Here is an 11,993-nt window from a genome sequence, read left to right on the forward strand (position 1 = left end):
CCTTTACATCAAACTTACATGTAAATAGGGAAAAAATGCCAGAAAATCAAAACGAGGCACTTCTCCTGATTCCTTTTTTTCTTTCTTTGAACGGTTTGTCAAGTCCCCAAAAGGGGAAAGAAAAAAAGTGCAAATCACCTGCAGAAAGAGCTGTCTAATTACCAAGCATATGAGAACTCTGCACAGCGCTGTTGGCTTTGAAATCTTCTCGTCTCGCTGACAGTTTGAGAACAGCTGGTGCAGCGCATGCTGGGAGTTTCCTCCAGAATTAGGGGGGCTCTTAGACATAACTGGAAAGCAGAAATTGGTTGATTGAAAAGTGCAGACTAGGAACCCGCTCTGAATTTACCATGGCTGGTGTTTCTTACAGGAGTCTAAGATAGCAATGCACTGGGGTAAGATGTGCTCAATTAATTATGAGGTGCTCATCACTTAAAGGGGTTTCTCAAGATGTGTCCACAGCACCTAGGTTTCTGCTTTGAGGGGGCAGGGTTCTCCTGAAGACTGACAAGTAGAACTAGAGGGATGGTTGCCTGCTGGTCCGACCTGTGCTCTCTTCCAGGCTGCTAGCAGAAGTCAGTGCTCTCTTCCAGTCTGCTTGCAGAGGTCACATTACCTCTGCATCAAAGGGAGCTGCACAGGAACAAAAAGCATAGAGCCTAAAGCATGAAGTCTTCTCACAAGGTGCACTTCTGGCTTTGGTAACCGGCCACTCTGAGACTGCCGAGTTGGCTGAAAATATAGGCAACAAGCTGTATACTATAAAATGAAATATCCTTCTACTCTCCAGAACAGAGAAGATTTTTAATAACAGGAAAATTGCAAAGTTGATTGTTTTTACTTGTTCTGTGCAATTTTACCCATTGATGAACTTGGTATGTATTTTTCTGTCTTTGAGCAAGAAAATGAAATCTACACCCGCTACGAGCATCAATTTTCTCACACAGAGAGGTCCATTATGTAATCACACATATCTACAATTATACTGGTTTCATTATGCAGATGCATGTGACAGGAGTCAGATATCACAACCCCAGCATGAAAGCTGAAATGTAATGACGCATTTACACTTCACGTAACATCTGTAGATTTCTTCCCAAAACAGGTGCCAACACCATTAATGCATCTGGCACTCAGGTCAGATCTTATGACTATACTTACTGCGAGGTGTTTTAATCCTTTGGAGATACAGTCATCTTTTGTCTTTAAGTTTTGTTTTTGTTTTCCTCTTTTTCCAAAAGCCATAATTTTTTTTATTTTTCCAACAAGGTGAGGAAAAAAACACGATTTGGACATTGTTTTGTGGGGTTGAGTTTTTGCAAGTTAACGTTTTTGTTTGTTTGTTTTACTATTTAAAAAGAAACTTTCTCAATATTTTTAAAATGAAAATGCAAATATCACTGAAAAAAAGTGGCTGATGAACCTATTATATTCAATTTTACCCTTCAACCAAGGGATTGATAGCAGATATTCTTATTTGGGAGCACTGAATTGCTTCCACTATCAAAGAATGCCAATGCAGGCACCACAAAACACAAAATTAAAACAGTGTAAGGCTAAATTCACATTAGTGTTTTTTTACACAGCGCATCGTGCGCAATAAAAACGCATGCAAAAAAACGCATCATGCGTTTTTGCATGCGTTTGCGTTTTTTATACATATTCGTTCTCTATGGGTTAAAACCAGTGTCTACACATTTTTACGCCAAAAACGCATGCGCACGAAAACGCAGACAAACGCATGTCCATGCGCACACCTGCGTTCCCATATAGTGTAATGCGTTATTTTGTATGTATGCTTTTTTTACGCCTTTCGGCGGACCCAAAAAATGCAACAGGTTGCGTCTGGTGCGCCTAGGCGCACACCTTGAAAAACCGCATGCGCACGAAAACGCATACGAATGCGTGCAAACGCAAGACCATGCGCACGCCATGTTAAACATAGGTACGCATGACGCATGCGCATGGACGCGCATGATGCGCTGCGCAAATAAACGCTAATGTGAAACCAGCCTAAAGAAAATAAGCAATATGATACAAAATTATACTTTTTCCTCTGTATAACATTAGTCAAAAGAAAAGTTATTACAAGTAGTGCAGAGAAGAAATCATCGAAGTGCCAAAACACAAAAGGTCATTGGAGCCCTGAAGTCGTGAAGAACATTAAAACGCCAAAGCAGTGAAGATCATCAGAATGCTGGAACAGTGGAGAGTAGTGGAGATCCTCAGAGATCATCAAAGCAGTGGAGATCATCAGAATGCCAGAATAGTGGAGATCATTAGAGGACCAGAACAATGGAGATCATCAGAGGGCCGAAGCAGTGGGGATCATCAAAGTGACGAAGCAGTGGAGATCACTGAAGCAGCGACAGATTAGCGGAGATCATTGGAGAACCGGAGTAGTGGAGATTATAGGAGCCCGGTGTTAGTGGAGATCATCAGAGCATCAGAGCAGTGGAGCTTCTAAGCTCTGAAGCAGTGGAGATCATCGGAGTGATGAAACACTAGAGATCATCAGAGAGCCAGAACAATAGTGATCATAAGAGCGCCACAGCAGTGGAGATCATTGAAGGGACATATCAGTGGAGATCATTGGAGAACCAGAGTAGTGGAGATCATAGGAGCGCCGTAGCAGTGGAGATCATCAGAGCACCAGAGCAGTGGAGATTATTAGAGCACAGAAGCCTCGAAGCTCTGAAGCAGTGGAGATCATCGGTGTGCCGAAACACCGGAGATCATTAGAGAGCCAGAACAGTAGAGATCATCAGAGCACCGGAGCAGTGGAGATCATCGAAGTGGCGAAGCAGTTGAGATCATTGAAGCGACAGATCAGTGGAGATCATTGGAGAACCAAACAAGTGGAGATCATAGGCGCGCCGAAACAGTGGAGATCATCAGAGCACCACAGTAGTGGAGATTATTAGAGCACTGGAGCTTCGCTTCGAAGCTCTGAAGCAGTGAAGATCATCGGAGTGCTGAAACACTGGAGATCATCAGAGAGCCAGAACAGTGGACATCATCAGAGTGCTGGACCAGTCGAGATCATCAGAACGATGAAGCAGTGTAGATCATCGAAGCAACAAGGCAGTGGAAATAATCGGCACTGGAGCAGTTTAGATCCTTGGAGAGCTGGAGCAGTGGAGATCTTCGAGGCGCCCGAGTAGTGGAGATCATTTGAGCACCAAAACAGTGAAGCTCATCAGCGTACAGGAGCAAATATGCACATTTTCCCTTCAATCATGGGTGCGTTAGTAGATTCTTCTCTGGGCACTCTCTGCGTCTCGCATACTCAGTCCTGTCTTGGCCTCTTACTTCTGTGTGTTATAAACTATGGACCGTACTGCTAAACATTCACTCCCAGAACGTCTCGATTTGGTCACTCTATCTCTTTTTAATTGTTTTTACAAAACACAACAAAAATAATTATATCAACAGGTTCATACGAACACGCCATATGGCATATTAGCTACTGAAATAGAGAATTGTTAGTTACATGAAAACAAACAACTCCACACGGTATCAACAGTAGTTTGTAAAAGACAATTGACAACCTGTTAAACTAAATAACAAGAAGGAGAAGAGAAAAGAGAAGAAATGTTTATAGGGACCATGAGGACAAATCACTAAGGCAGACAGAGTATGTATTATGATACCAGCATATCAAATATCGTAGAAGGATAAGGTAGAAATTTTCTTTGTTAGCTCCCTCTTGTGTACGGGCTCTCAGGGTTTCCATCCGGTGAACTCTAGCCACCTCCCCAAACGATTCCTCTAGCGAAGCAAGGTCTAAGGACTTCCAGTGTTGTGGAATTATCACCTTAGTGGCCTGAAGAAGCTGCCTCAATAACGATTTCTTGAAAGCATTCTTATGCATGGGAGACATACAGTCATATGTAAAAGTTTGGGCACCCCTATTAATGTTAACCTTTTTTCTTTATAACAATTTTGGTTTTTGCAACAGCTATTTCAGTTTCATATATCTAATAACTGATGGACTCAGTTATATTTCTGGATTCAAATGAGGTTTATTGTACTAACAGAAAATGTGCAATCTGCATTTAAACAAAATTTGACCGGTGCAAAAGTATGGGCACCTCAACATAAAAGTGACATTAATATTTCGTAGATCCTCCTTTTGCAAAAATAACAGCCTCTAGTCGCTTCCTGTAGCTATTAATGAGTTCCTGGATCCTGGATGAAGGTATTTGTGACCATTCCTATTTACAAAACAGTTCTAGTTCAGTTAAGTTATATGATCGCCGAGCATGGACAGCCCGCTTCAAATCATCCCACAGATGTTCAATGATATTCAGGTCTGGGGACTGGGATGGCCATTCCAGAACATTGTAATTGTTCCTCTGCATGAATGCCTGAGTAGATTTGGAGCGGTGTTTTGGATCATTGTCTTGCTGAAATATCCATCCCCTGTGTAACTTCAACTTCGTCACTGATTCTTGCACATTATTGTCAAGAATCTGCTGATACTGAGTTGAATCCATGCGACCCTCAACTTTAACAAGATTCCCGATGCTGGCATTGGCCACACAGCCTCAAAGCATGATGGAACCTCCACCAAATTTTACTGTGGGTAGCAAGTGTTTTTCTTGGAATGCTGTGTTTTTTAGCCTCCATGCATAACGCCATTTTGTATGACCAAACAACGCAATCTTTGTTTCATCAGTCCACAGGACCTTCTTCCAAAATGTAACTGGCTTGTCCAAATGTGCTTTTGCATACCTCAGGCGACTCTGTTTGTGGCGTGCATGCAGAAACGGCTTCTTTCGCATCACTCTCCCATACAGCTTCTCCTTGTGCAAAGTGCGCTGTATTGTTGACCGATGCACAGTGACAGTGACAGATGTAATAGGTCTTTGGAGGTGGTCTGTGGATTGTCCTTGACTGTTCTCACCATTCTTCTTCTCTGCCTTTCTGATATTTTTCTTGGCTGGCCACTTCTGGGCTTAACAAGAACTGTACCTGTGTTCTTCCATTTCCTTACTATGTTCCTCACAGTGGAAACTGACAGGTTAAATCTCTGAGACAACTTTTTGTATCCTTCTCCTGAAAAGCTATGTTGAATAATCTTTGTTTTCAGATCATTTGAGAGTTGTTTTGAGGAGCCCATGATGCCACTCTTCATAGGAGAATCAAATAGGAGAACTACTTGCAAGTGGCCACCTTAAATACCTTTTCTCATGATTTGATACACCTGGCTATGAAGTTCAAAGCTCAATGAGGTTACAAAACCAATTTACTGCTTCAGGAAGTCAGTAAAAATTAGTTAGGAGTGTTCAAATCAAGAAAATGATAAGGGTGCCCATACTTTTGCACCGGTCAAATTTTGTTTAAATGCAGATTGGACATTTTCTGTTAGTACGATAAACCTCATTTGAATCCAGAAATATAACTGAGTCCATCAGTTATTAGATATATGAAACTGAAATAGCTGTTGCAAAAACCAAAATTGTTATAAAGAAAAAGGTTAACATTAATAGGGGTGCCCAAACTTTAACATATGACTGTAAATAGAAGAATTGCTTCTGGGCTTTTAGGGATTGACACTCCCGCAATTTCTATAATCGCTTTAACAACACCCTCCCAGGAGGCCGTCAAGGCCGGGCACGCCCACCATATATGCGACATCGAACCCACATTGCCAGCACAAGTTGGATACTCCTGGGAACCATATATGTAAGACCAAAGGAACACAATATCATCTAGATACTATTTTATAACTAGTTTCCTGAACTTTATTAGCTATATTATATTTATGAGAGATGGAAACATTTATACTATTGTCCTCTTGTAAAGGTTTGATGGAGCTCCCTTTCCCACGCCTTACAAAAAGGGGGAAGCATATCCGGATCACTATCTAATAGAAGTTTATAGATATCGGAGATTGCATGCGCAGGATTAGTGGGAGTCATACATAGGGATTCAAATGAAGAAAGGGGCGCACCCATTCTAAATGATTGGCAAATGTAGAGAAAAAATGCCCTAGTTGAATATATTCAAAAGAATATCTCACTTTCTGTGGACCATCACCTAGAATACCTGAGAGGGGAAGCAATACACCCTCAGGGGAGACATGATAACGACGTAAGGGGTTTCTCTTGGAGCTACACAGAAAAAGGCTTGAGGAGACACCGGATGGGAATTTTGGGTTAACCGCTATTGGTGAGAATGGTCCTAATGTGTCCATTAGGATTCCCTTTATACTGGGAATGTGGATAGTTTTCAGTGTTTGCCTGAGACTAAATGAAATAGAGATGTTATTTTGGGCCAAAATAGGCCAAGTCCATGGTAGAGTGGAAACTGATGTATGACAAAACTTATAGGCCATACGTACCCACTGTTCAGATTCTCTGCAGTACAGAATATCTAAGATTCTTGTATGGGCGGAAGCAAGATAGTATTTTCGGCAGTCCGGTAAACCTATACCCCCCAAATCCTTTGGAAGCACCAAAACAGTACTACAAATTCTTCGGTGTCCTGCCGACCAAACAAATTGTCTGAATTTACGTCGGACCCTCATCCAGAAGGACTATAGGATTTATATCGGGATAGTTTGCACTAAATACAAAAGTCTAGGCAATACAGTCATTTTGAGTATGTTAACCTGGCCAACCAGGAGAACGCTCCACGGTTCCAGGCAATAAGATCCCCTTTCAATCTGGACAAAAATCAAGCAAAGTTCAAGTTAAACAATTCTGATAAAGCCGCCTAAATTATGGTGCCCAAGTAGTTAATATGATTATTTGAGTGCCATTTAAATGGAAAAATAGATTTCAGAATATTCACCATTTGCAAGAGTAGGGAAATATTCATGGATTTAGATTTTTCGAGACTGATCTTAAAATTGGACCAACTACTAAAACGTGCCAGCTCAGACATCAGGAAAGGAAACAAGATATGTGGATTAGTTTAATAAATGAGCAGGTCATCAGCAAATGCAGAACACTTATACTCTGAACCCGCTATTTTGATTCCCCATATATCAAGATTAACACGTATGGCCTCCATATGATGCTCCATTATCTCTCTGCTTCTTTATACTAGGATCTTGCTATCCTTTGTCAGTCTCCTCTCACATTAAGGACACCCACAACATGCGGCACTGCTCACTAACCAGGCCCTAGGTCTGCATTCTATGCACACTGGGCTCTATCTGACATCTCTGTCCCTACAGATTAGCCCCTCCTACTCTGGGCTAGTCCCAACTGTTAACCCTAACTCTTCCTAACGTTGGGCAATGCACAATACACAATATTAACACATGTCACAATTCACATTACATAATACAACATTACACTTATTCTTCATGGGGAAACAAAGGCGATATGTCCACCTCCTTACATAGGTTCAGAGCGTTGTTGGTGACACATGCAGCTCCCATGCTAGTCTTCACTGCTCCCCGGCTCCTCGATGCAACTCTCTTCTCCCAGTGCTGTAATGACAGAAAATGACAGCAGTAACCATTTATCAGCGGGGTCAAGTAATACACATCAGTCCCACCACATCATGGTGAAAATGTCTGTTTTTGACCTTCTCTAGGGTCATTTGCTTTTTTCCCCTCTAAGGCCGCTTTCACACTTCAGGCTTTCGGTATCCGGCATGGTGCGGTGAAAAACCGGACTGCCGGATCTGGCGCCTGTTACGACCAGATCCGGCTATTTCCCCTTGCTGTTTCATTGCTGCCGCATTACGCTGGATGGCAAAACGGCGCGTCCGGTTTTTTCCGGATCCGGAGAAAATAGCCGGTCCGGCGTCTGGAAAAAACGTTGCATGCAACGTTTTTTCCCAACACCGGACCGGTTTTTCACACTGCGCATGCCCGGAAACCTTCTCTGCCAGGAATATATCCGGCTGAAAGAAGGATCCGGTGTCTGCGTATGCGGCCGGATCCGGTAGTCCGTTTTTTTGCCGCCCCATGCCGGATACCGAAAGCCTGAAGTGTGAATGCGGCCTAAGATTCTACCTTCTTATGACTGGGCAGCATCATAGAGGGTAAAAGTAAACAACTCTAGATGAGAATCTTTAGTGGAGGGGAAAGTCACATACAGTATAGGGCGCCCCAAACTTCAAAAAACCATATTTCAACAAAACCATAAAAAAAAGCTCTTTCAGCCCCTCTGCCCCTTTTAGTGAGTTATGTTATGCAATTTAAAATAAAAAAAGGAGAAATAAACAAAATTACCCAAAAATGTGTCTTTAGTCACCACATAATGATCGCTAAAACTCTTTTATCTCTTGGCTGAGGGTCTATACGACTTTCTGATCTCTTTTTATTCCATTTCTTTATTTTTTTTTTGGGGGGGGAGGGGGGGAAATATGGCTGAAAATCAGCGATTAGGCTATTTCCATTTTTTTTTCCATTCTGGTGTAATGTCTCAAATATTTTGACATATCAGACAGTTCAGGCAATTACATGGTCGCTGAGAGGGAATACATTCATTGCATTTTCAGATTTCACTATTGGCTTTCGGGAACAGGGCGTCATTTAAACATTTTTTTAATGAATCATAGAATCGTAGAGTTGGAAGGGACCTCCTGGGCCATCTGGTCCAACCCCCTGTTCAAAGCAGGATTCGCTAAATCATCCCAGTCAGATGTCTGTCTAGCCTCTGTTTGAAGACTTCCATTGAAGGAGAACTCACCACTTCTCGTGGCAGCTTGTTCCACTCATTGATCACTCTCTCTGTCAAAAAGTTTTTTCTAATATCTAATCTGTGTCTCCTCCCATTCAGTTTCATCCCATTGCTTCTAGTCTTTCCTTGTACAAATGAGAATAAAGTTGATCCTTCTACAATGTGACAGCCCTTTAGATATTTGTAGACAGCTATTAAGTCTCCTCTCAGTCTTCTCTTTTGCAAACTAAACATTCCCAAATCCTGCAACCTTTCCTCATAAGACAGGGTTTGCAGACCGGTCACCATTCTGGTCGCTCTTTTCTGAACTTGCTCCAGTTTGTTGATGTCTTTTTTAAAATGTGGTGCCCAAAACTGGACACAATATTCCAGATGAGGTCTGACCAAAGAAGAGTAGAGGGAAATAATGACTTCACGTGATCTAGACTGTATGCTTCTGTTAATACATCCTAGAATTGCATTTGCCTTTTTTGCTGCTGCATCACACTGTTGACTCATATTCAGTCTGTGATCTATTAGTATACCCAAGTCTTTTTCACATGTGCTGTTGCTTAGCCCTATTCCTCCCATTCTGTATATGCTTTTTTCATTTTTATTGCCCAGATGTAGTACTTTGCATTTTTCCCTGTTAAAAACCATTCTGTTAGTTGCTGCCCACTTCTCCAGTTTATTTATATCTTTTTGAATCCTCTCTGTTATGACTGAGTCACCGTAGGAGGCAGACACAAAAATAGAAGCTACGTCCAGAAAACCAGAGAAGTTGGCAACTATCAGATTGCAGACCCCTGAACCTATCAACACAACTAGCAGTAGCCGTGGGGGGTTCCTATGATGCCCTAGACCCCTCGATCACAACCGGAGCGCTAAATAGCCTAAAGACAGAAAAGGAAATCTAAACTGCCCCAGAGCAGACCCCAAAGTAAAAGGCAGCCCCCTACATATAATGACGGTGATGCAAGATGAAAAAACACTCACACAGATAGAAAGATAGGCTGAGCAAACGATGGGGCCCAAGCTAACTAAACAGAAAAGGAAAGGAAGGTTGCTGTCTGCAATCTGCCAAAACCCTATCAAAGACATAAGCCAACAGCTGATATGGAAAAAGACCCTGAAGCAGCTAGGCTTCAAAAACTAAATCAGCACTCAGGTATTTTCAGAAGACAGAGCTAAAGGAATTCAGCTCACCCCAGCAGGGAATGGCAGAAAATCCAGAAAAACAAAGCAAAACAAAGTCAAAGCACCAATGCAAAAAGCCGAGCAGAAAACTTAGCTTTAGAGGAGCAGGAATTCAGACTGGTCTCCAAGGATCCCACAGAGAAATCACCCGCAGGGCAGAAGGGCGTCGGCAGCCTTATATCCAGTCAGTAACTCCACTCAGCCAGTCATCATCATCAAACTCAGGTGTTTGATAATCAGGCTCACTACCTTTCTCTACCAGAAGAGGGAGTTCCTCGGGCCTCCGTAGTGAAGGGGAAAATGAACTCACAACACCTCTCTCTCTCTTCTCTAGTATTAGCTATCCCTCCTAGCTTTGTGTCATCAGCAAATTTAATCAGTTTACCCTCAATTCCTTCATCTAAATCGTTGATAAAGATGTTGAACAATACAGGGCCCAGGACAGAGCCCTGTGGTACCCCACTTGAGACATTCTTCCAACTGGATGTGCAGCCATTTACGACCACTCTTTGGGTCCGATCAGTAAGCCAGTTATGAATCCACCTAACAGTTGCCTTGTCCATTCCATACTTAGTCATTTTTTCAATAAGGATTGTATGAGATACTTTGTCAAATGCTTTGCTGAAGTCAAGATATACTATATCTACAGCATTTCCTTGATCCACCCAATCAGTGATTCTGTCATAGAAGGAAATTAAGTTAGTCTGACATGACTTATTAGTTACAAACCCATGCTGACTCTGTTTAATCACTTCATTCTTATCCAGGTACTGACATACATGTTATTTAATAATTTGTTCAAAGATCTTTCCTGATATAGAAGTCAGACTCACCGGCCTATAGTTGCCTGGGTCCACCTTCTTCCCCTTTTTGAAGATAGGAACAACATTTGCTCTTCTCCAGTCTTCTGGGACTTCTGTTCTCCAAGAATTTTCAAAGATTATGGAGAGGGGTTCAAAAATTTCTTCTGCTATCTACTTCAGTACTCTGGGGTGTAATTCATCTGGACCTGGAGACTTGAATTCATTTAGGTTAGCTAAGTGTTTCCTCACTATCTTTCTGTTTATAGATATCCTGGATTCTTCTATTCCCTTAATAGGACAATGAAGAACAGTTGATGTTACATTTCCTTTCTGAGAGAAAACAGATGCAAAATAGGAATTTAAAAGTTCGGCCTTCTCAACATCCTGTCTTACCATTTCATCATTTTCATCCTGTAAAAATCCTATAGCATCTTTGACTTTTCTTTTACTTTTGACATATCCCCAAAATCCTTTATATTATTGCTTTTGACATCTCTTGCAAGCCTCAATTCATTGTCAGCTTTAGATAATCTGATTTGTGCCCTGCAGGTTCTGCAGACAGAATTATATTCTTCTTTAGATATGCCTCCCTCTTTCCATTTTATAAACATTTTTTTCTTCCTTTTTAACATGTGCTTAAGTTCTGTGTTCATCCATCCTGGTTTCCTTAAATGCTTCCTATTCTTCCCTCTTTTCGGAATTGTTAACAATTGTGCTTTGAGAATTTCATTTTTCAAGATTTCCCATCCTTCCTGGACATTTTTGTCTTTAAGGATATCCAGCCATTGGATCCCTCCAATTCTCCTTCTGAATCCCTTAAAATCTGCCTTTCTGAAATCTAACCTTGACGTCTGAGTCTTCACAGGTCTTCCTCCTCTAGTTATCCAAAATTCTAAAATAGCATGGTCGCTACCTCCTAGGGTCCCAGCCACTTTTACCTCCTCAACCATTTCCTCCCTGTTTATAAGGATTAGATCCAAGGTAGCAGTTCCCCTTGTTTTCTCCCCTACCTTTTGGAAGATAAAGTTGTCAGCAAGAGAGGATAAGAATTTCCTTGACTTGTTAGTTTTGCCTGAGAGAGATTCCCAACAAATGTCTGGATAGTTGAAATCTCCCATGACAACTATGTCATATTTTTTAGAGAACTTGGCCATTTGATGCATAAAGAGTTCATCCATATCTTCAGCTTGCACAGGCGGCCTGTAGTAAATGCCTACAATGGTGTCCTTTCCATTGTTCTGTCCTTGTATTCTTACCCAAACAGTTTCCACAGAACTCCCAGTCTCTGAAGCTTCAATCTCTGTGCAGATATACGCGTTTCTAACATACAGTGCAACACCTCCTCCTCATTTATCAAGTCTGTTTC

Source organism: Dendrobates tinctorius, unplaced genomic scaffold (genome assembly GCF_039654945.1).
Source record: "Dendrobates tinctorius isolate UK_male_01 unplaced genomic scaffold, ASM3965494v1 ptg000020l, whole genome shotgun sequence".
Classification (NCBI taxonomy): Eukaryota; Metazoa; Chordata; class Amphibia; order Anura; family Dendrobatidae; genus Dendrobates; species Dendrobates tinctorius.